The sequence below is a fragment of the Pezoporus flaviventris genome, unplaced genomic scaffold (assembly GCF_033815535.1).
Source record: "Pezoporus flaviventris isolate CSIRO_AGI_PZ_B2104156 unplaced genomic scaffold, CSIRO_AGI_Pfla_v1 ptg000035l, whole genome shotgun sequence".
Classification (NCBI taxonomy): Eukaryota; Metazoa; Chordata; class Aves; order Psittaciformes; family Psittacidae; genus Pezoporus; species Pezoporus flaviventris.
In genome coordinates, this window is record NW_026892583.1 from 9,197,852 (window position 1) to 9,224,080 (window position 26,229).

At 42.3% G+C, this 26,229-nt stretch overlaps 1 protein-coding gene across 1 annotated transcript in view; it reads right to left on the reverse strand.

Moving 5' to 3' along the window:
- The window catches only part of MDGA2 (MAM domain containing glycosylphosphatidylinositol anchor 2), a 378,145-nt gene that overhangs the window by 218,615 nt on the left and 133,301 nt on the right, over positions 1 to 26,229 (reverse strand). The gene's annotated exons all lie outside the window — the stretch shown is intronic.

The window sequence follows — 26,229 nt, forward strand, 5'->3', positions numbered from 1 at the left end:
CAGCCCTCTCTCATGTGAAGGGAAGTCCCATGGATGAGCTGGGAGGCCTTTGGTGGGTATCAAGGTGGCCTTGGCTGGAGGAAAATCATTTCCCCAGGATGCATACTCAAGTTCCACCATACCCAGTCCTCACCCAGAACTGGGTTCTGGATCCCAGTAACCTGCACAAAAGCACAAGGTGGGCAGGGGTCAGCTTTCCTCTCATTGGGATCTTCTCCTGGGCAGGAAGGATCTTCCATAAAGGTCTCTGAAGTGAAAAATTCATGACCAGCTATAGCCCACATAAATTCTCCTTCCCTTGAAAGAAGCGCAGGCATGGTCTTTGGAGGCTGAATTTACAGCAAACAATACTTCAAAACCATTTTCATCTTTCTGTCTTGTTATATTCAGAAACCCAAATGGCTTTGCCCTCTTGCCAGGTGACCTGCGTAACTCTCATCAGGTTTTGTTGCTCTGGGATAAAGCAAATATGCCAAACTCCACATCTACAACATTCAGTCTGCATGTGAGAGAGACGCTATTAGCACTGCTATATTTACCAGTCTCAATCTGTCGGTACTTCTATTCTAAACATTTGGCTCCAGGGCTTTTTAAATCATCCATATAAATGTGCTGCAGGATAATTTTGGAACACATGCTCAGCTTCTGCATGCTGCAGAATACAATTTAATCATATACATTTCAAATGCTTGAGAAGTATTTTAAAAAAGTATTTAAGATGTTCACTGAATCTCTTGCCTGTTTTACTTCCCTTTATGTAATCAGAATTGCAAAAAAAGTGTTGTTTGATTTTGAATTGGAAATTAATTATGAGCATGACTTCTCTCTTCCTCCCATTCCTCTCTGACAAAACATTCCCCAGGGAAGGCAGTCTGTGCTGTCAAAAGAACATTTATATGTTCTTCAATAATGTGTTATAAGTATTATCAGGATATATGTAACTGGCAATGTTACATAACTTACACAAAAAATATAGCAAAGTTCATTTAGATGCTGTCAGTTTTATCTTTATAAATGCAAAAACATCCCCCCTCCACTACATCCTAATGCTGATGTATTATCTTTATTATTATGAATTTTAACGAGATTATGTTTGGCTGCCAAGAAAAGCAGACATTTCAGCTTTAACAAAATATATATACATGTATGTTTTACAGGAAAGATGAGTGGTGTTAACAAATTAACTAATTTTGTAGTGTATGTAGAGATCCCTGAAGAATAAAAGAAATACTGTCAACTAGATTCTCTCTTAAAATATATCCTCCAGGAAAGTCACTGGTCTGATTTAACTCAGTTCATTATTTACCTTAGCTTTAATTCAACATACACACAGAACTACACTGATCAATATCACATTGTAATTTATTGAACGTACTGTGAAGAAAGATGACTCTCACACACTATGCTAATGCAGGAATCAAAAAACTGGGCACAGGAAAAAACAGCTATCTGAGGCTGAAAACCTCCTCGGAGAGGTCCCTAGTGGTTTCACTCACTGCAAGCTCCAGTCCACGCTTTGGGGTGACCTTTAATAACTTTTAAGGTACTGAGACCTTCAAGTCCACCCTTACAGATGGAGTATCTCATGGTTCAGCTCTAGTGTTGAAGCCTTCAGCACTGCTTACTGCAGTGACCTTCGGAGACACAGTCCTGACGTTATCCCATTTTCAAAGTCGGAGCCTGGCAGCAAAGAAGGACTAGGGGCTCATGAGACATTGTGGCAACTACGAGTCTCAAATCACAGAATCTACAGAATCCCAAAGTAGCATCCATGGTGCTTTACACCAGAGGATTTCAAAAGCTTCTGGTTTACTAGATTTAAACAGCATCAACAAAAAGCATTAGACAGTATATTCACATAGTCCAGATACTCAAGTGTTTTCAAATACCTTGGCACAAAACCTTGGCACAAAACAAGTTGCTCACCCAGGTGCATTTTATCAGTATTTGCTATTCATAATCTGCTCCCTTGTTTGAAAACTCCAGTGCCTACTGCAGAGCAGCACGGCATACTCTGTGTCTATTCAGATAGTGTGGATACGACAGGAAGTAAATAAATTCTGTTCCACCAGAAAGTCAAAGCTAGTCTTGCTTCTAATGTGTTTCAACTAAAAATTGACATCCACACGTCACAGCATACACAAACTGGTCTAATAAATGTCAATCCATTACATAAATACATACTCGCTGGCTTCTAAGGATGCAATTTTCCCAAGTATTCACTGTTACTCTGATGCACATTTGGAAATCCCACCCATGAAATGTCATTGCTCTGCCATATGATTATCTGTCCAGGTCCCTTCAGATTGTATCCCTAACCTCCAGCGTGTCAACTGCACCACACAGCTTGGTGTCAGTGGCAAACTTGCTGAGGGTGCGCTAAATCCCACTGTCTATCTCACCAACAAAGATGCTGAATAGTGCATGTACATGTACCAACACCAACCCCTGAGAAATTCCACTTGTCAATGATTTCCACTTGGACATCAAGACATTACTTATACACTGAGCCACTGAACATGCAGAAGTAAAAAATTATTTATGAACAATTCAATTAAAAATATTAAAATTTAAAAAATTAATAAGGTATGACCCCTGTAGAAATATCATGACCTATGTACTTGTCCCATTTGTACATGCCCATAAATTCTCTTACCATCAGTATTTCTGATAGTATTTATTGCCTTAAGGAGATGCCCCATGACACACAGTCATATTTCACCCTACAGCTTCACTTTTCTTAATGAGCGTTCCTTCAATTCAGTAGGAGTCACAGACTTTACACTTTTAGACTAAACATGCACATTTAGAAAAACCCACTGAAATCTGCCTAATGCAGCAACTGTAAGTAAATATGTTACTTAAAATACACCCAGTGCACAGGGGGTTGGCACTGCATCCCACTGCCACTAACTACAGTCACTACACTCTGACATCATGAAGAAAACAAGGATGAGGAAAACATCCTGATCATAACCTCCTGTTATAATGCCCAAATCCATGCCTCATACTAAATGCCTGCTTTGTAGGCAAACAGGCATAAAAGAGGTATTTGAAGAACTTCATTTGGATGTGCTGAAACATTATCTCCATGCCTAAAAAACATCAGAGCCTTTGGAAAAATCTTTCTTTCCATTTTTCCATTACATTATTTTTGTTCTCAGGAAAGCAATGGCTGGGGCAGCGGCCACTGAAGACAGGAAGCACTCCACACCTTCACAATAAACAACAGAGGACATAACGTACAAAAGACACCCTTGGGGCCAGGAAAAAGACTTCTGTTCTTCTAGTTAAGGAAACTATCTGAAGACGTTTTGAACTCCCCTGACCTCTTCCTCTGTTATACACTGTAGATCTCAGTGCCCTGTGAGGTACACCCAAGCTCATCTGAAATGGGTTAGCCTAGGGTCCTGCCACAGCCCTGTGGAGACTCCCATATACTACTCTGTAAATAATAAAAAGAATACTCTTAAAAAACACACTAAAAAAAAAAAAGAAAAGGAGAAAGAGTGAAAGAAACAAAAAGTCCAGGAGAGCACACTGGATCCAAGTTCTCATTGCCTGATACACGCAGTAAGTGGGACATGTGTTGGCCCAAAATAACCCTTTTTTCAATGAACTCCCGCTTCCCTTCCTGTAAGCAAGCTGCACAGCCAAATGACTGCAAGGCAGATGTAAATCATCACTGAAGAACTGGCAGGCATAGATCTTGTACCAGACTTAACGAAAGCAGGTTCACAACAGAGAGCAAGTTGTTCAACTCCAAGGTTTCTGAACAGAACTGCTCAACAAGTCCAGCATGAAAGCCATCACTAGGCAAATCCAACAGCTCCTTGTCTGAACGGGTGTCCTCTCACTTGTGCCCATGAAAACACTTCTGCAGGGCCTTTTGATGATTCAATTGATAATCAAATCAAATGCACACCTCCAAGGGTTTCTGAATATCCTCCTCTTGGACATCTAAAACAAATCCCAGCTATTCCTGCACCATGCCTGTGAGACAGGAAGATACAGCACTAACCTAAAATGCCACTGCTCTGCAGGACACCATCTTGTTCTTACTTTTGCAAGGGTATGTTTACTGTAGGAAATCTCGTGCATGTTCACCAGGTCATCCTCACTATACATTAAAAGAAAGCTTTCACATGTCTAAATTACAGGACTAGCTACCCCTGTAACTAACTAAAATGGGAGGGCAATGTTGCATTTTGATTTTTAGCAAACCCAGAAGTAGCATGATGCAGCATGCATGAGACTGAGGGTACAAACCATCTATCATCATTAGGACAGATACTGCTACTGGCTATGAATACACAACAGTGGTATTAAATTGTCTTCCTATTTATTTCATATTATCATCTCTGAAATATTTGTCTTGAAAAAGGCTTCAGATACAAGTACTGTTCATTGTTCAAAACTTCTTACATGGAACATCAGAGTGGCAAAACAGCCAACTCAATGAAAGCCCTGCTTACAGTGAAAAAATCATGATCCTCTGTCTTGGACACATGGCTAGAAAACTGTTATATGTGAAACCAAATGAAGAACTCGAGTGTCTTTTGTTTCCAAATGTATTTCTTCAAGTTTGCAGTAGCCGAGATGGAATCACCTTGGAAGACTGGGTTTCATTGTTGTATGGACTGCTCAAACTTCCCAGAAACAAGAGCGAGAAAACTGAGTACTGCTCCCAGGCTATTGCCTTTCTGGGACAACTCGTGTGCTTATGTTTACACACATCCTAATGCTTCAGTAGGCTGGCATGCAAAATCACAATATTTAACTCATCTATCTAAAAGCAGCCTATGAAAGTAACTGTTACACATGAGGACACAATCAGTTCTGACTCGGTGCCAGAGATCACAGAGAAATTGTTATTTTCCAGCTTGATTGCTATAACACATAGGAAAAAATACTTCCTTTTATTCTCCAGCAGAGGAAAAATAGTTATTAATTACAGAGAAAATAATCATTAAAACCACAAAGTTAGAAGTAATCAGGTTCACAGATGAACTTTAGTGCTTTGTTCACAGTTCACTTTAGCCCAAAACACATCAGTCATAGCAATGCTTTGGCTGGAGTCTACGGAAGAAGACTGTAGTCTTGTGACTCCAAAATGGTAAGCTGCAATAAATGAAAGGATCAATAACTGAAGATCTCCACATACAATAATGTTAGGAAAACTGTATCTAAGCTGACTATTCCTTCATTTCTGAACTTCCTGCACTTTTGCAAGGTGGATCATCAATATAACCCAAGTTACTCAAGAGTTACTTAAGCCCCACTGGTGTAACTCGGCAGGAGTTTTATATGAACTGACACCCCGTGCACAAAAATGATACATCTCACAAGTACACCAGCAAAATGCAGCTTGTCCAAGCAACACAGCAACTCCAGCTCGTCACTGCATCAGTAAACTTTTACAGCAATCACATGTAACATCATCATATACCCCCATCACCTCGGGCGAAGCAACTTGTATATTATACAGCAGGGTAACAGTTCATCATCTGTTCCTAATAAAGAAAACAGCAGGCTTGAATTCTACTTCTAAGTCTGAAGACAGAAAACAGGCCAATATGAAACAATAGTACATATATAAAGTTCTTAAGCAGTCCAAATTTGTTTAAATTCTTATTAGCACTGACAGGAATTTCCCACATGTGAGGGAACAGAATAGCCACCCAAAAAAGAACAGAGCTGGCACAAAATCCATGTTCTACACTTGTCACAAATTTTCCCCCTGAGCTGGCACTGATTTATGTACTATAAATGCTGCGAAGGTGGTTGTGGAGCTTTACCACAGCACAGCTCAGCACTCACTAGCTGATGGAGTGTCTCTCAGATGGACTCCAGAAAGCAGACATGGGGATGGGGTAGTCCAGACCTGCACCAAGTCACAGAATCCACCAGCATGGCGGAGTAAAGTACAGAAAACATACGTTTTAGGTAAGGAAGTGTCCCAAACAAAGAATACAGCTTTTTCCTATTTGTGTTGTGGCTTTTTTTTTTGTCTTTCAGTTTACTTACAGTGCTACAATTTCAAGGCAGCAGAAGTTAAATCACTATTCTTAAATTTAAAAGGCTCATGCCCTAGTTGTTCCAGCAGACTTGTACATGTTGTCATCAAAACTCTTGAAAATAAGGCATCTCACAGGTCTAAGACATCTGAACACCAAGAACTAAGAATTTGGCTTTGAAAGTGCAAAGGAAGGATCTCTTACACTCCAACACTGAAAACCTATTGATTAACCAATGAAAAAAATTTAAGTGATCACTGAACAATTTACAAGGACATCAATACGTGGATCCTGAAGATCATACGTTAAATTGGTAAAACAACCTTCTTTAGATCCTTCTTATAGCAACTTCCTTAGTTGAGTAAGTCTGTTTCTTTATGAAAAGGTAGCATCTGGGGAAACATCTACGTACTTTCTTAGAAACTCTTTGAGGAATGTGCTAAATGACTAATGACAGCAATTCGTTCTGGTCTGACTATAATGCTTTTTCCTTATGACTTCAAGATGTTTCACTGCCTCAAAGAATTAGCATTTTATACTGAATAATCAATATACATTATACTATAAATATCTCTTAAAGGATGGGGGGTTTTCAACCTGTGTGGCAGAAAAATACGTTCTCTTGCGTTAAATGGGAAGGACTGAGTTCAATGAATTTCAGAGAGCCTTGTTTCTACTCAGGTCAGTATCATTTTAAAACTGTCAACAGCTGCAGGACTTCCAAGGGCCTTGTGTGGTTATGTCTTCCTGATGGGAAATTATTTGCTATTCGCCAACTAAATTATTCAAGGAGTTTCATGAAATGACTGAAACATCCGTGAATGTAGTATTTTTATTATTCTCTGCTATTTTTATTCAACAGCATTAAATTGCTTTAAAACGAAATGCAACTTCTCATCTTCATAAAAAAGAACATAATCAAAGGGCAGAACGAAGCAGACATAGCACCATTTGAATCCTTAATTATTAATTTTTACAGTGGCTTTCTGATACTGGTGTACCATGTTAAACCAACGGAGTCATAAACATCCTCATAACTTAAATGAGTAGAAATTCATACACGATAGTTTTAAATTGCGTAAAGGCTAATAAAGACAAGATATTTCGTAACTTGTAGCTACTACCACTACCACAGAACTTGGTGATGAGACCATCAGAGAACTCTGTGAAATACACACATAGACTCTCATACCCTCTGTGGACCAATCTAAATCATACTACTATTTTTTCCACCAGTGATGGGATAAGTTGCTATTGTTGCCATACAGCTACAGGAAAAAAATCCAAAGTCCTTACAGTTTTCAGAAAGAAAGGCTGGTATAGTCAAACTTACATGAGACACAAGAGCAACGTGACTGTAAGAGAGCTGATAACCTGGAGGCCAGTCACTGAAAGAGCTGCAAACAGAAGCTGGTCCAAGGACAAGGTATTTCCAACGATGCTCTGCAAAGGTTACCTCCTAGGAAGGCACATTCTGTGCACTTCTCAGAAGCCGCAATTGCTAAAAAGAACAGGGAAGTGGTACCACAGCAATCCATGTGCTCCATCCCAGTCCCACCACCTCTTTGAACTACCACTGAATGAAAAAGTTGAGAGATTTTTTAGTTGTATAAAGCAGAAAATAATCAGATAGATTAGGAGCTTTAGATTGTCTCTAACTGAAGCATCTACAATTAGCCTTGGAATAAAGTCTAAGCTGACAGTCCCACTCAGGGTTATAACCCCAGGAAGATGTTGAAGAACTGGCAAGCATGTAGAGAAAAGCCAGAGCACTCATTAAAATAACAGATATATGCTAAAGAGTGCATGTGATAAGCTAATCAAATTTGCACTATCATGTGAAAATCAGGGAAGAGAAACCAGTATTTTTAAAACATACATGAGGGACTGAAATTCAACAGCAGATCAATTTTCAACATAAAAGGCAAAGTCAAGGCAGTAATAAAATTGATTAGAAATCACTTCCCATTTGCTGAGCCTAAGATGTTTATGCAAAATACCTTCTATCCAAAATGCTTCACTAAATCCAAATCACCAGTGCCCAAGGACTTTCCTGGGAGTGATGGAGGTCTCAGCACAGATCCAGGGATGTGGAATCTCCTTTTTGTGCACATCACCATGAACCAGCTCTATAGCCCAGACCACTGCCTGATACTGGATTTCCGCCACCCAGCACTTCACAACTGCAACCACCACATGTCTTCAGTGTCTAAAGATGTAAAAACCCAACCTATACACCCTAAATAACTCTTACTAAACCAGTTTTGTATGTTAAATACCTTACATGGCTGCTGGTCTTCGTTGCATGACCTTTTAGAGCCCGGCTTTACCCAAATTTGGTCTGTGAACACAGCCATTTTCGGAGCAGTGCCTGCTGCATCCAATCAGGGGATGGGGATCTGGGAGGGTATTAGAGGAGGACAGAGGTCTGAGGAGCTGCTGTTCAACCACAGCAGAAGCAGCAGCGGGAAGCCAAAAGCCACCAGTTCCCCTGTTCCCAGAACTAGCTGTCTCCCTCAAGAGCAAAAAGGCATACAAATGTGTTTTTGTCATTAAATTCAGAAGACTGGAGTCTAAACAGACTGAGGGAAAAGTCGCTGCTAGACAGGATTTTTCTACTTTAGATTCACTCTTTATAATAGAGTCGTGTTTCAAAGTGACAAAGTCATCTTGAAATCCAGGCAGTTTAAAATTGATGCTTTTTTCCCTTTTCTAAAAATCCTGCCAGGTATTACTTCTGCTTCTCATTCTCTACATTTCTACCCATTTCACTCCCTTCCAAGTCCCTTGGGAGAAACCGAATATTCAAGAGAAACAGCTCTGCAGAGCGCACCCAAAATGCTGTCAGAGACAAGGAAACTGATAAAGACAGAAGGGAATGTTTCTCTTCTGGTCTTTCAGTAATATGAATCTTGACTACTTCCTGCAACAATCATTAGGGGAGGTATTTTGGGGCAGACATGCAGCCTTTAGACTGGCTGACAAGTGTCATATGTAAGAGTATCTGTAAATGAGAAAACAAAAGCAGCAATCGCTGACGCCAGCATGGCTGCACACGGGGTGAATATAGCATTCCAAAAGAAAGCTATTTCTGTGCAGATGGTGAACACTACAAAGCAGAGACCTACATACTCTCAGTACAGATGAACCAGCAACAAAAAGAAAAATGCACTTGTTTTCCTTCTGCGTGAAAAGTAAAAAGAACCAGCTTTGTTTCCAGAACATGCTCATACCTCCAAGGGCTCCAGTGCAAAGTTTTGTGGATCCTTAATTCTTTGATCCTGCAGGAGCATGCAAGGCGCTCCCTCTCCTCCTCCACCAAAGCTCCCCTGCAGACCCACACCACACTGTGTGCTCTGACAGTAACCCAGACACATCTTAAGCCCGCCTCTGCTTGAACAAATTAAATCCACTTAACTGAACATCACAAAACACTAGGTTTAAATGGCTCTTTTTCCACTACATTGTCTTCTGCAAATAGCACTGAGGTTATTGATTTCCTGCAATGCAATATCAGCCTGTTTACTTAAACTAGTTCCCATTTTAAAAACTTCATAAAATGTAATCCAGAAAAATCATGCTGTACTTCAAACACCACTGACTACAGACTGGATGCACAAAGAGACCAAGAATAATCCCTTCTAAATATTGAAAGTTGATAACCACCAGGCTCTGCCTTTACATTCACGCTGCACCTTATCAGCATTTTCTACAGCACACACTGTATTGCATCCCTCTGAGACTGAAGATGCGCAGCTGATTTATTTCCAGTCATCTTTCTGAATTATATGCTGAATCTTGGTGATCCAGTAACATTAGCTATGCTTTTATCTTCCTTCACAAGGAACCCTCACTCATACATGCTGAATTATGCTTTACAATCTCATTCAGCTAAAAATGAGAGTGAGATCCTGAGATTTAACTTGCTTTAGCTGTGATGACAAAGAAAGGAGGTGACATTTTGCTTGAAAGGTGGGAGAACTGGCAAGGGGGGGCCGCAGCAGGAAGAAAAGAAAAAAGAGGTGAAAACTTGACAAGAGAAAGTTGTCAGCTTGGTATGAAATGCTATCAACAGAACTTAAAGCCAGAAAAGATCAGCAGCTGCTGAGCACAAGACACAGATACTGCACCAAGCCCATGGTTTCTCGTTAACATAAGAAATCAGAGGCACTGACTGAAATTACCAAATAGTAGGGTTTGTGGTTTTTTGTTTTAAAGACACTTTTTCTTGAAAATTACAACATATAATTGTATTGTACAACTAACAGTCACATCCAACAGGATGACACAAAGTCCAGGGCTCTAAACCTACTCCAAAAGAGAAAATATTCATGGTAATTAAATCTACCCATATCTAGTTCCCAGTCATCAGATACAACCTTTTGATCAGGCAGTTCCAAAACATCAGACATCTAGAGGCTGCACAATTAAGCACAGCCTACCTACACACTGCAGATGCTAGACCACAGAGAGGAGAATGGACATCTGGGATCAGACATGATGGAAGTTCACAGTTTTCTGCTTGAAACTGCCAGTGAGACACCAAAAATTACACCTCTGATGCCATGGTTTTGCTTCTGTGTACACTTTCCCCGCCCCCTTAGTTTCAGAGGATGAAGAATTGGCAAAGTCTTCTTCAGACAGTGAAAAAGTCTAAACCAATATTAAACAAGACTGGAAAAGGACAGCGGCTATTCCTTCCTGTACCTGGCACAGCTGAGAAGGGTTCTGCCAAGACCTTTGAAAAGAAATTGAGCATGTGTTTGAATCTAGTGACTTTGAAATTTTAGCTTATTTCCAACTCAGAATGCAACAAGAAGAAAATTCATGAAAAATCCAGTAATCACAAATAGCATCATTCATGCCTTACTGAGCTTTCCTGGCATACCTTTAAATGACTCCCATGACTGCCAAGGAAAGGGATCTGGGAACAGTTCCCACATATCAAGAGAATTACAAATAGAGATGAAGAAAAATAATAATTAAAAAAAAAGAAAAAGACAGGATTAAGGACGTGTAGAACAAAGGCTAAAGAAACAATTGCAGTATTTAGCTACAATGAACTAAGATGATTTCCAAAGGTAAATGAAGACACCTGCAAATCAGGGAATATTTAAAACTGGAAAAGTTGATAGCACAGGGAAGAGAAGCTGTAGCCACTAATACAGGACTGCCTAATACACAACAGTGATCCATCCCCGAAGGCACTAATGCACTGGGAAGTTTCCTGAGGCTCTGGACATCTCACTGCATTTCTGCTGTGTTAAAAGATTCTTGCAGTTGGAAAGGGTTCATCAGGGGAAAGCACCTTGCAGGGGGCTGGTGATGAGTCTTTGAGTCTTCATCCTTTGAGTCTTCTACAGCCTCAGAAGAACAGCCCTGCCACTATGAGCCTCTTCTTGGTATATGAAAGTCGCACTGTTGCATTAAAATCAAAGAACAAAACCAAAACACACATCCACAAAACCAAAACCTAACTCTGAGCTTTCCCTTCATTCTGTATTAAGAATCCACAATTATAAAGACAAAACAATTCTCTCTCCACCCCAAAAAAGCACACACAACAGCGAACCACCAAAATCCAGACTACAAAGATCAGCAGATCATTGTCAGAGGACAAGACAACCTACACTGCACTACAGCTTTTAGCTTTAATGTTCACCTCCCTTTTACACGGAGACTACAAACTAGAAAAGGCAGCTAAACTAAGCTTCAGCCCACCAGAAGTTAAACAGCCAAGCCTTCTCCAGCTACACATGGCTGGCTGGAGTTCTCAGACTGAAAGGGTTATTTATTTATTTTTTTATTGTGATTTTACTTTCTTGGCTGTTGTGCAAATTTCCTTGATTTTACAAGAGATTTTTAGTTAATTATGTATTTACCTAGTTAGCATAATTGTCTTCAATTATGTAATTAGTGTTCATATGTGTAATCATTTGAACATGTAATTATATCTAATTACACCATTAAAACGTGCAAGTCAAATATCTTTATTATTTTGATTGATAGACATACAGGGAGGAAAGAAAAGTATCTCACTTGCTATTTTTATCTCCTGGATCATGAAATCTGCGAGAGTAAAAGACTTCAGCCTATAATGTTGCTATAATTATTTATAAGGACTTATCAAGCCTGTACCAAGGTTATACCTTTCAAGTAGAGGTAGAACAAGTCAAACCACTCAAAACTATGGAGCAGTCACCCAATGAAAAAAAAAAAAAACACTACTAAGAATAACCTCAACATACTTCTTGGCTAATGTCCAGTTATGCACTTACTGAATATAAGTTATGCACTTAAGAATAACAGCCCACATGAAAAAAAAATTGAAAGAAAAAAAAAAAAAGGGAAAAAAACCCACAACAAAAGACCCACAAGTTGTTCCTGCTTGTTTTGATTGCTGTTGTACCCTAGAGAGGGATTTTAAAGCTCGTAGAACTTTTCAGCTATCTCTAAGACAACCAGCATAGACAGAACAGTAATATTTCTTAGTTCTGTTTAGTTTTATTTCACCAGCTGTGCCCTGAACCCTGCAGTACAGTACCAGAACAAATACCTGGTGCGCACCAAATGAATTAGGACAGCGATACTTCAGTCTTTTTAATTGCTTTTGCCTGGGAAAGCAAACATTTACACACAGATTAAATAGTTAAGCTTATTTAAAGTTCAGCTTCCCTTCAGGTTTATATTTTTTGCCTCTACTAACACACAGAGCATTCAAAAAACACCAAAAAAAACAAAACAAAATAAAAACAAACAAAACCACCCATATATGCCTAAGCTGACTCCAAGAGCTGGGGGAGTAGAGGGGGAAGCCTCACACAACAAATATAAGAAGAGCTCTTCAGCACCACTTGGGAATAAGCCTCAATTACAGAGCATCCTTCAGCAAAAGGCATATAGTGTTTCCAGCCTGATAAGCTCACTCACACCCTGCAGAGCATCCAGGTACAAGTGCTCAGGTGGATGGCAGCACAAATAAACCCCATGCTTCCAAAAACAGCCACTCCCAGTTGCCAGAGGCTGAAGTAGGGCTCAGTCTATGATATAATTTTATCTACAAGAACAGCAGCAGAGAGAATAAAACCACACAGAAGGATCAGAGGGGTCGTTTAACGGGCATACCAGAAACATCATTTATTCAAACTCTATCCACGTCAGACACCTTGGATGCACTAGGTTTTGTGAGAAGCATTTCTCCTTAAAATTGAAAAGCAAGAACCTCATGAGCCTGCCTTAGCAGATCACAGAATCACAGAATCATAGAATGGCTTGGGTTGAAAGGGACCATAAAGACCATCCAGCTCCAACCCCCATGCCACAGGCAGAGACACCTTTCGCTAGACCAGGTTGCTCCAAGCCCCGTCCAACCTGGCTTTGAACACTGCCAGGGATGGGGCAGCCACAGCTTCTCTGGGCAACCTGTGCCAGTGTCTCACCACCCTCACAGGGAAGAACTTATTCCTCATACCGAATCCAAATCTGCCTTCTTTCATCTTACAGCCGTGCCCCCCTGTCCTATCCCTACACTTCTTTGTCAAAAGTCTCCAGCTTTCTTGTAGGCCCCTTCAGGTACTGGAAGGCTGCTCTATGTTGTCCCCGCAGCCTTCTGTTCTCCAGGCTGAACAATGCCAGCTCTCTCAGCCTGCCTCCATAGCAGAGGTGCTCCATGCCACAGAGCATCTTTGTGGCATTCTCTGAACTCACTCCAACAGGTCCATGTCCTTCTTATGCTGGGCGCTCCAGAGCTGAATACAGTACAGCAGCTGGTACTCTCACATGAGCAGAGTAGAGGGGGAGAATCGCCTCCCTTGACCTGCTGATCACGCTCCTTTTGATGTAGCCCAGCACACGGTTGGTTTCTGGGCTGCAAGTGCACACTGAAGCTGGGTCATGTTGAGCTTTTTGTCAACCAACACCCCCAGGTCCTTCTCCTCACAGCTGCTGTCAACCCAGTCTCCACCCAGCCTGTACTTGCGCTTAGGACTGCCTTGACCCAGATGCACGTGGCCTTGCTGAACTCCATGAGGCTCGCACAGGCCCAGCTCTCCATCCTGTTCATATCCCTCTGGATGGCATCCCTTCCCTCCAGCACTGCACAGCTTTGAGCTGCTGGCAAACCTGCTGAGGATGCACTCAATTCCCCCATCCATGTCACCAGCAGTTGAGGGAATATCTCCTAATCCCCAGGTGCCATCAAGTTACTGCTATGAAAGCACTGTCTTCAAGGCCACATGCAGATATGTGGAATAGAGGAGAGTAAGTTCACTGCACGCAGAACCATGGTGTGTTACAGAAACATCTTCACTCTGCTCCATGAAGTTAGTGGGATATAAGAAAAGGCTATGAAGAACAATCAAGCCTTTAATGTTCAACGACTGAACTGCCAGTCATGGAAATGCATACTGGTGCCCCTTGAAGGGCATCAGCTCCAGGGACAAACTCTGGAGTCAAGTATAGAATACACCAGAGTCAAGTCTGTAGTCATACCATTCCTTCTCAGAGGCTCTATCACATTTGGACTTTTGGACAACAAATACATCATTTTTGGAGAAGAACTCAAATGGGCAGCAAAACAAATGTGCTTTCCAGCCATGAACAGGTCTTGCTGCTATGAGAAAATAAATGAGGAGCCTGCTGCTCTGAGGTTTCACTCGCAGATGTAGAACATGTCTTTCATTACGTCCACAGCAATGGGAACAATTCCCTATTCTGCTTCATAAAAAGCATCTTCAAGTGTTCCTTTAGGAGACAACTTTTCACAGACCAGCTATCAGAATGTTACCAGAATGTATTTCTGCTTCAGGCACAGCAGGTCTGCATATGCTGCTAGTTTCCCTGGGTTACTAAATTATCTCTTTACTCATCAAATATATTCTCTTTCAGTGAGCAAGACTTCACAGCAACAGACCTCATTGCAAAACCGCCCACCTCATTTTTGCTTAAGACTAGTATGTTCAACAGTGATGGGAAAACAGCTACTTCTGCAGCATCGCAGGGGCACTCCTCCATTCTTTCAGCCAACGTCCTAGCTCTTAGGGTCCATCAAGAAACAGGGAAACAAAAGCTGACAATATACAGACAGAAACCAAAGACTGCAGAGCACAGCTTGGGGGTAAAAAACAGGGGAAGGGGAGAAGACAGAAGCGACGCATTCAGGGAACAAGTATCCATATTTCAATAAAATGGAAAACAGCACTGTTTTGCTTCTCATGATAGGGGAGTCATGCTTTGTGTTTATTGGAAACTTTCTGTAGGGGATTTCTGGCAGTTCCTAAGCTTCCACAAGGGTCAATCATAGGCGAAAAGCCTGGTATACTAAAAATCACCAACCTGGATGTTATTTCCAGCTCAACGTGCTTCTCTGATAGACTCATCTCAGTGACTGCTGATGCTTTAGCAAGCCTAGGCTCAATATTCTCAACTGAGCATGACTGAAATACACACTTCACTTGCCCTGATATTGCATTTATCTTGATCTAAGCTGACCTCTTTCTCCCACCACTTCCAAGCCCTTTTTAGAAACTTGCAAACATACTTTTTGTCAAGAGACAGCAGCCACCTGGAACCAGGAGAATCAGCAAGATACAACTGGTCGAAGCATTCAGAATACAAGAACTGAGGAGTTTAATTTCTCTATTGGCTTGCAAAACCTGTGTCATTCAATCCAGCTTCCTGCAGATGATGGGGTGAATGGATATGAATTTTTCAGTAGCATATTCACAAAATATCCAGTATGAATCAGTAAGGATGCTGTACCTTCCTCATTACTGCTGCCCAAAATATTCTGCACTCCATGAGAGGCTGAAGAATAGGCTACATAACTGTCACCTAACAAAGACAACTCCACCAAGCCTTTACATTAATTACAACTTAACTGTGAGTGGCATTAGATTGCCGCTAGGCAAAGACTGCAGGTCAAAAATAAATTCTGATGGAAATGTTTTCTTTAGGAGTTTGTGTTTTCTTCTCTGTTGCTTTTTGGGAAGTCTAAATTCTTGTAACTTTCAATACCAATGCCATAATCAACACAAATGGCTGGGTCTCAGCACCTCTGGACCTATCCTCTTCCTCACTTATTTCACCAACTCTGCCTGCTCCTACTTGAAGGCTCCCACAGTCATCCTCAGGAAAGCCTTTCCTCCCACAGATGAGGCTGTAATAAGATTTAGCATTGCAGCAATATACATTCACATAGAAAAGGCAAGGGGTAATGGGCACAAGTTACTCGAAAGGGAGATTCTAGTTGGACACTAGAGGAAAAATTTTCACCATGAGAACAACCAGCCATTGGAATAATCTCCCCAGGGAAGTGATTGATTTCCCAGTGCTGGGACACTTAAGATTCAGATGGACAGGGTGCTGCGACATCTAGTCTGTGTCATGCTTTGCTAGAAAGGTTAGACCAGGTGGTACTTGAGGTCCCTTCCAATCTGGGATTCTATGATTCTATGCACCACTGAGACAATATCAATAAATGAGGTGTATAAGCAAGCAAAGGCAGCTTTTCAAACCCCCACAGTACACCGGGATATCACAGAGCACAGCAGAACCACAGTCCACAACTGTCTGGAGTTGCCAAGCAGCTGATGTGCACCACGCAGTGCTTCACTCATCTCTCCTGCCAGCTCCAACAAGCAAACTCCTTCCCAAGCAGCGAGGTATCTCCATCAACAAAAATACGTAACTGTGGCATGTTAGAGAAAACCTTAATTATTTAAAATGCATACCATCTTAATTACTTAATCTGATTAGTGTAGCCTCCTCTAATGTTTCAGAACATAATCCTACCTTCACCTTATTAGGGTGTGCAAAGAAAAAATTAACATTTTCTGGTACTCCATCTATTAAAATATAAAAAGCAGCATTTCAGAAAAACGAAACAAAAAACCCATGTGATGCTCTCTTTGATCAGCTGCAAGTGAAACATAAAAGGCTCCTTTGAGGTAAACTGGATGCTACATTTTCTATTTTAATGGATAGCAATTTTTATCAACTGCTGATGTGACCAAAGAAAGCAGTTTGTGGGGAGGAGAGGGGGTTACTTACACTGGAACAGCTGTTTCCCTATTGCATTCTGCATATCCTTATTACAGTAATTGTGCTCTTGTTAGGAAAACTGATGATGATTTCATATGACACTCCTTAGTTCACGGGAAGACTTTACAAATGCTCAGTGAACACCTGACAAAATCCAGCCTGACTCATGACTAAATTAGCCTGCATTTTATGCTGGAAAAAACTCTTCAGAAATGTTTGACTCAATAAAGCTCACATTTAGCTGTGAATAGCACATGCTTCCATCATTCCTAAGCATTAAAAGAAATATGTGATTAAACTTTACCTGCCTTTTTTGCTGTTGAGGCTATGAACAGTTTATTTGATGTTTTATTCCTAGAGTACAGCACCTGCATTCACACCTCTGCAGTGCACTGCAGATACATTCAGTGTTCACTACAACCTCCTCCTGCTCCAACAAGAGAATTAAGTGTTAAACGCAAAAAAATCTGGGGCAGAAATCACAGCATCCACAGTGAGGGACACCATTGAAAGACAAGCAAGAAATAGACTCCTGGAATTCCTTGGGACTGAGAGACTCGTGCATCTGAGCACATCACAAATGGAGAGCACAGCACGCTCTGACTGAGGACAACAGTGCTGCTTTATGTCAGGAAGTGCAGTTAACCCCTAACCAGACAAACTGGGACCCACCAAAACTCTAGTTTATTAAAGAAGTTCAGTTTATGCCTACCAATCACTTGACACAGGGAAAAAAAAAAAACATTTGTGCTATGCAGAGTACCCCCTTTCTCCACCCCAGTTCCCAGTAGGCAGCAAGGTGCATGTCCCAGCATGCAGGTCCCTGGAGGAGCAGCAGCCCTGGTTGAGCTCAGGGTGCAAAATCACCAAGCTCAGGAAGCAGAAGGTATCTCCTAGCTGCACAAGGAGAGTAGCTACTTGTTGACAGGCTGGCCATCAGCACAGCACTCCACTCCTACAAGTGGAAAGAAAACAGAGGCAGGGAGAAAATGAGGGGTCTTCCAAAAGCAGATCCTCCCACGCACTGCTTTCCAGGACAGCCACGCTTCCTGACACTCTCTTCACAAAGAACCAGCAACAAGTGCATGTCTAAGCCCCTTGATTTCAAGGGGATAAAATCATAGAATCACAGAATAGTTTGTGTTGGAAGGGACCATAAAGATCATCCAGTTCCAGCCCCCTGAAACACCTTCCACTAGACCAGGTTGCTCCAAGCCCCATCCAACCTGGTCTTGAACACTGCCAGAGATGGGACAGCCACAGCAACTCTGGGCAACCTGTGCCAGTGTCTCACCACCATTACAGGGAAGAACTTCCTGATTATCTGATCTATATTTACCCTTTTTAGTTTAAAGCCATTATCCAATAATGCTGCATAGGAGAAGAGTGTCAGAAGGATGGATATGAGGAGGTGGAATCCACTACAGTTCTGCATGAGAAAGCCTCAGTGCTTATTAGGTCATTTTGCATCCCAAATAGTCAAAATAACTTAGTTCACTGGGAGCAGAGAGCACACAACTCTCAAGATGGCTGGATTATGTGTGGCAGCAGCAGCTGCTGCCTCCCCAGTTCTGGAGTTTGGTCAGGGCAAGGGGACAAATGTGAGGACCCCATCCCTTGCCAGAGAGCAACTGGGCAAGAACTCAGGCATTGCTCTCCCTCCCTTCAGCACATTTTCCATCTCAGAACACACTGCTCATGACAGGATAATGTAACCTGAGGTGTGACAGAGGTGAAAGACACGGAAAAAAAAACCCAAACAATGTAGCTGAGGTTATGCTGACAAACAAGGTCTTTATCATTCAGCCTTTAGCGGACAGGCAAGATACAAAATCTCAGCCAGCCCCTGCTCTTTTAGAAGATGCTGCTTCCTCTGACCCTTGTGGTCCAAATGCCACTCCTAACCTTGGGACAGTCACAGTTGTTGCTGCCACTAGTTAGATGCCCCAGCACAGGCTAGATCAGCCAAGGAAGGGAAGGATAAGCTGCATCCCTCCATGGGCTGTGCAAGAGAGTCTTACTAGTGTAAATAAAAAGGCACCTATTAGCTACATAAAAGAGCAAATAACTTGTGTCACAGGGATAAGTGTCCTTACACATATCTTGTGGAGCTGACAAGCAGGTACAGCACAACACTCAGTTCCTGGGCTAACGTCTGTTAAAGTGACAGGTCTGAATGGTGGCACAACAGCCCCTTACCCTGAGGGACATGCAGCTGGCCTCAGCAGGTCTGACACAGACCATGAGCTCAGCCCTACCACCAGGGACAGGGGAGGACTCATCACGTCACCCTCATTCTCAGACAGGAATGGGTTTTGCAGGATTCTGTTAATAAATCCAAAACAACCTTTGGGCAGAATTCTGAATGCAGTAATTTATGAAAAGAGGGCTGCATTTGCCCACCCACCATTAGCCTCACCTGAGCATGGATGTGGCATTTCAAAAACTTAATCAAGGAAAATTAGTTTCCATGGCAACTAATGGCACATTTAATAGATCAAGTGATGAGTGCTGTATATAAGAATGCTGCAAATTATGAATAGCAGTGCTATATCAAATGCTGCACAATCACTCCACAGATAACAAGCAGACAATCATGTGTTGGGGTGCTCAGAGCTTTCTGTATAATTAAGAATGATGCTAAGTTTTGGGGAGCAGCAGTACGCAAGGGTTTGTAATCTCTTCCCTTTGTAATAACTACTGTAGCCTTCCATTACTCTCTCAAAAGGTTTCACTGATACTGATTAGAATGCAACAATTTTTAAGCAAAGTTGCAAAACAGTTTCCAGCTTGAAAGTGCAACCACCACCCTGAATAGAGGATTTTCCCCATCTCTACCTGCCTGTAACTAATACTAGGGGGAATTTTGTGGCATGTTGTAGGAAGCCAGTTAAGACTAAATCTGAAGACACATTTTCAAAGAGAGGCCCCTACAGAGCAGCATCACTTCAACATGACTTGGAGCAGATCAGAAAGAGGCACATGCGAGTCATCAGCCTGTTACAGAGCTACATCAATGGATCAAAAAGTTAAAAGCGATGCCTGGAAAGACAAAAAGACATAAATGTGCACTTCGGGAAAGCACACAGGAGCACTGACATGAAAAGGAGAAAACAAAATAAACACTCATTCCTCCTCTCAGACTTCCACCTGAAGCAGACACCCACCACAGGCAGCCTCAAATCACACAGGGTGTCATTAAGAAGCCTAAAGAGGCAGCAGAGTGGCCTAGCACCACGTCATGCACACTCACACCAGCCCTGCCAACTTTCATAGAATCACTGAATGGTTTGGGTTGGAAGGGACTTTAAAGCTTATCCAGTTCCAGTCCCCTGCTACAGGCGGGGACACTTTCCACTAGACCAGGTTGCTTTTCTTCTCTGAAGCCATGAGGAGAGGAATCCCATGAGCAACACTTTCTCTTGCCTCTTCCAATCCATGAAGGAAGGAGGTGAAAATGTGGGTCCTACCTAGTTTGGTCTGATTCTCTATTGCTAACATCCTCCTGCTACAGTCCCTCATGTCCATGGGGAGGGAGTGTAAAGTAACACTGACCCCCCATGCATGGGGCAGAAGCAGAAAGCGCTTTCCCACAGGAAGCTGAAAGCACCCTCATGCAGATAGGCACACTCGCACTGGGAGTATCAAACCTGCTCTCTGCCCCAGGGAGAGTTCTCAGAGCTAAAAGCATTTCCTTCCAGGCATTACAGTGTGCACACAAAGGTACTCATTTGTAATTGTGTCCTAGGTAAAAAAAAATTGGATATTCAGGAGCCACCTTGCAAAACTAAGGCAAAGGACACATCTTCAACCTTCTGAGAGAGACTGTTTTTCCTCTCTTTATATCCCAAGGGAGCTTTTAATGTGGCAGAAAGGAAAATCAGATAGATACTGTGATGGTAACAGCAGTCCCACAGCACAGGAGGCTGCAATGGAGCATCAGCAAGGTCTCCTCTCCTTGAAGATGTTCCACAGAATGGTGAGGGTTGAGAAGAAAGGTGCATGGGGCAGCAGAGCAAATAGAGGAGTCTTTGGAGACTCCCTAAGGACCATATCTACTCACAGCAATTTACAGCAATGGTCCAAGGCTCACCTGCAGGCATCTAACCCACAGAGTCAAGGAGCAACTTTTAGGCCAACAGGAAGGCAATGACTGCAGAAACATCAAACAAAAAGACCTTATGTCCTTTACAGCCACACAGAGGGCTCAGCATGGTCTTTCTCAGGGCTTTACTTCTTAAGAAGACCCACTCTATAGTGCTGGTATATGCTGCAGACCATCCGGCACAAACCTGCTGTCATCCACCTAAGACCTAGAGAGGACTCACAGAAGGAAAGTTCACAGGAGGTTTTCTTCTACCATTAGATACTTGGCTTTCAAACTGCCTCTCAATAGTTGTGGAGACCTACTGTGAGCTCAGAATCAGGAAAACAGGTGAATGCAGCTAATTAGCCCCCAAAACAAGAAGAAAAAAAATCTTTGTTAAGTAAAGTGCATGATTTTAAAGAGAGTTTAATTTTCTAGTGTAATTAACTGTATCTCCAAACCCTCAGCTACCAAAGCACCCAATTATGAAACTCCATTTGCAAATCAGGAGAACTTTCCACGTTAGCATTTGCACCCAATCTTACATGCTGTTCCCAGAATGGAAGGCTTGCTTATTACTCACACCAGCCTTACATATTGAATGATCTTTTTACTTGAGCTCTGCTCCCATAGCTGCCTGGCTCCCATAGCTCACTAAGCAGGAACAGCAGACATTCTGTTAACGAACCAGCACAATGTTTGTGAAAGCTGAAGCCCAAAATTCACTTCTTGTCTTCATGCAGTGTCTACGGGTGGAACCTGGCGGCCTCCATTTAGCTGTAATGCCATCACCTATGATGGCCAAAGCAACAGCAATTGGCAGAGAAACAAGGCAAGAGAACAGCATGTGCAGAAATCAGTTTGCTCTTGGCATCCCTGCAGCGATGCACCACTTTACTGCTAACATCCACGCTCCCCTCCATGAGCCACTGCCACACTGGTGTGGCATTTCTGCTCCACAATACATCTAGCAGCCTTTATTTCAGAAAATAATTCCTAATGATCCCTTATCTGATTGCTGCTGGAGTTTAAGGAGTGGTATAGGACAGTGCTTGGCTGTCCTGGTTTTGGCTGGGATACAATTCATTTTCTTCCTAGTAGCTGGTCCAGCACTGTGCTTTGGCTTTAGTGTGAGAACAATGCTGATAACACACCAATGTTTTAGCTGTTGCTCAGTAGCACTTACCCTGATCAAGCACTTTTCAGTCTCTCATGCTATGCCAGTGAGGAAGGGCACAAGAAGCCAGGAGGGAACAGAGACAGGACAGCTGGCCCAAATTAGCCAAACGGATATTCATACCACAACAGGAAAAAAGGAAACTAATCATTTAAGAAAAGGAAGGAAAAAAAATTAAAAAAAAAGACTAAAGCAGGCCATGGCAATTCATTGATTTAAGTGACCTGGTTTCTTGTGAAAGCTCACTTGGGAGTATTGTGTGCAGTTCTCGTGTCCTCAACATAAAAAGGACATGGAACTGTTGGAACAAGTCCAGAGGAGGGCCACGAGGATGATCAGGGGACTGGAGCACCTCCCATAAGAAGACAGGCTGAGAAAGTTGGGGCTGTTCAGCCTGGAGAAGAGAAGGCTGCGTGGAGACCTCATAGCAGCCTTCCAGTATCTGAAGGGGGGCTATAAACATGCTGGGGAGGGATTCTTCATTAGGGACTGTAGTGATAGGACAAGGGGTAATGGGTTAAATCTTAAACAGGGGAAGTTTAGATTGGATATAAGGAGGAAATTCTTTACTGCAAGGGTGGTGAGGCACTGGAATAGGTTGCTCAAGGAAGCTGTGAATGCTCCATCCCTGGCGGTGTTCAAGGCCAGATTGGGCAGAGCCTTGGGTGACGTGGTTTAGTGTGAGGTGTCCCTGCCCATGGCAGGGGGTTGGAACTAGATGATCTTAAGGTCCTTTCCAACCCTAACTATTCTATGATTCTATGATTCTAAAACCCTGCAAGGACTTCCAGTCAGCAGTAACACCAGTATGGTACACCATGTATATCCATGGACAGCATCACCTGGCAGCCATTATGACAACACAACTTGGACATTCACTGCTGCTGCTGTGGTGGGAGAATTGAATATGATACAGTCTCCAAGAACTGAACACACAGTCCCACCAATAACTCTGGAGACCAAAAAGCTTTGGCAAGGCAGAGGTCCAAGCCACGCCAGCATCTGCAAAGACCAGTTCTTGCAAGGAGAGATGCATGGTCTCATCGGCTAACTCACAGCACACTTTCCTTTTCTCCTTAATTGATAAGTGTTTTCTGCTTGGGGGAAGGAAATACAATGAACACCAACAGGGGATTTTACAAATGCCTAGTTCTGGGCTGCTTATTTCTTACAGCATTTAAAACAAAAGAAGTTTCTATGTATGCCAATAATAATTGAAAAAAGTTTGAGAAGAACTTGCAAGTTGAACAGCCTTCTTAGAATAGATTCATAATTACATATTTTATAAACTCACTTCCAAAGGTCTGATAAAATATCGGTTTGAAAATAATTTCCATAGAATTTGCAAATCTGATAACCCTCTGTGCAAAAATCAGTAGAAAATTGAAATACTGAAAATATAGGCAATTACCACAAAATGTATATGGAAGTCTCGTACACAACAAAATAAAAATGCATTTTCACCACTTCCATATATAAGAATAGGAGGCATCCTGCTGGATACTTCTCCTCAAAGTCACCTCATAGTCAAGGCTGTCTGAGCATGAGAATCCAACAAGATATTGTCAAGTTTCATACATAAATTCCACACATATAAAAACGAAAAGTTTGAAAATAAATGCCATATCCCCTCTTCAAGCCAGCAACTATCTCTTGTTCGTAACAGAAACACACTGCAGACCTCCTGCTGAAGAGCCAGAATGTATTCAACAAGCAAAATATATAAAAACCTCAAACTATCTGTATTTAAAATACCAAGAGTAATTACTGCATGTAAGAGTCGTTCTCTGGCAGCTGGGAATGGTGAGCACCAGCTTGCTGATTTTACATCCACCCTGATCTCCTGCCTGACCTTCATCTGTGGTTTTTCCCAGCAGCCCCATTGACAAAACTCACACAAATATTAGTGAGATTCCTGGCAGTCTTGTCTACTAGAAGCCAAATTTCTTGGGCAACCAGTCCAAGGGGCTGCAGCCCCTCCAGACTTCCATGCCAAAGTTTAAATCTGGCAATGGAAAAACCTATGGTGTCTTAGGCCCTATTATTTTTTTTTCCATACTTTCTGGAGCACTAAAATTGAATGGATATTTAATAGGAAGGTCATAAAAAGGCTAATGTTCAAATGCAGTCTTGCCAAGCCTCCCATATTTTGCTGCAGAATCATCCATTTGAGACTACCAAAACTACTCCCTTGTTCCCAGGCAGTTTATCTGCAAAAAATACTGCGAGTGTGAGAGAGCTGTAACATGGGACCAAGCAACCGAGGTGCTGGCTGACAAAGAAAATCTATAAACAGCTAAAACAGAGATAAATCAATTTTTCATCCTGAATCCCAGATGAGAAAATAGAGACTTTTATGAAAAAGAGCAGCCACGTGGTTGCTTTCTCGATATGAGATTTTGGTTGAACAGCTTTTTTTTGATTCAGCAGCATCATAAGCTTTGTTACTGCTTGAGATCGGACCTTTCATAGCTGGTCCAAAGCATTTCCTGGCAGCTGGCTCTGAAGCTGCCTTGGGCTGGGGGTTTGAGAGGCATCTTTGATTTGAGCTGCACCAAACCTTGCAGGCTGCGGGGCAGCTTTGCTGGAGCAGATGGGTTGAGAAAGAAACTTTCTTCAAGGAAGCTCACTGGAAGTGCCAATCTGCCTTTATCCTGCTCCCTTTTACCTGCACATGAACATGCTATTTACTTCCACCCAAATAGATGGTACGCCACAAACTGCTGCATCCAGAGCCATCTGCTTTGGACATTAAAAAGTTGTTAAATAAGCCTAGAAAAGAAACATTTGAGAAGGCAGAATAAATCCAACATTACTAACAGGGATTGAGAGGCACGGACTTGTTTCAGGGATGCGGCAGGACACAGCAGCCAGCCTGGAGCAGATCCCATCTGCCCCAAGTTCAACAGCACCAAACGCCTTAACAAATGACCTAAAAAGCACCCAGGTGTCCTCAGGCAGTAGGTGCTCTCTTCCTGCATCAGTCAGTGCTATATTAAAACGTTATGATCAACTTCTGTGAATGAGGTCTGTGTCAGCCCAAGTTTTATCACTTGGCTCTTTCGATGAGCAGCCACCAGCATCTTCCCCAACAACATTCAATGCGGCACCAGTCTTCCATGGTGTGAGCACGGTCAGAGAGAAGAGGACAATCAGCAATTGCAGAAAACACAACAGCAGGACAATAAATACTTTTCATAACTTATGAAGCAGTTAATATTTAACTTCATAATAACAGAAGTGATTTTACATCATTGTTCTTATTTGGGGTGTTACCAAAACATCATAGAATTGTATCTTCTAGTTTTTAAAGCCATTCCCCCTTGTCCTAATCCTACATGCGCTTCTAAAAAGCCCCTATCCAGCTTTCTTGTTAGCCCCTTTATGCACTAGAAGCTGTTCTAAGGTCTTTCTGCAGCCTTCTCTTCTCCAGGTTAAACAATCTTATATCTCTCAGCCTGTCTCCACTGCAGAGCTGCTCCGGCCCACAGAGCATCTTCATGCCTTCTCTGGACTCGCTCCAACAGGTCCATGTCCTTCTTATGTTGGAGGCCCCAGAACTGAACACAGTACTCCAGGGGGTGGTCTCACATGAGCAGAGTAGACGGGGAGAATCACCTCCCTTGACCTGCTGGTCACATTCCTTTTGATGCAGCCTAGCACATGGTTGGTTTCTGGGCTGCAAGCACACATTGACAGCTCATGTTGAGCTTCTTGTCAACCAACACCCCAAAGTCCTTCTCCTCAGGGCTGTTCTCAATCCAGTCTCAGCCCAGCCTGTATTTGTTCCTGGGACTGCCCTGAACCAAGTGCAGGACCTTGCACTTGGCCTTGCTGAACTTCATGAGGTTGGCACAGACGCAGCTCTCCAGCCTGTCCACATCACTCTGGATGACATGCCTTCCCCC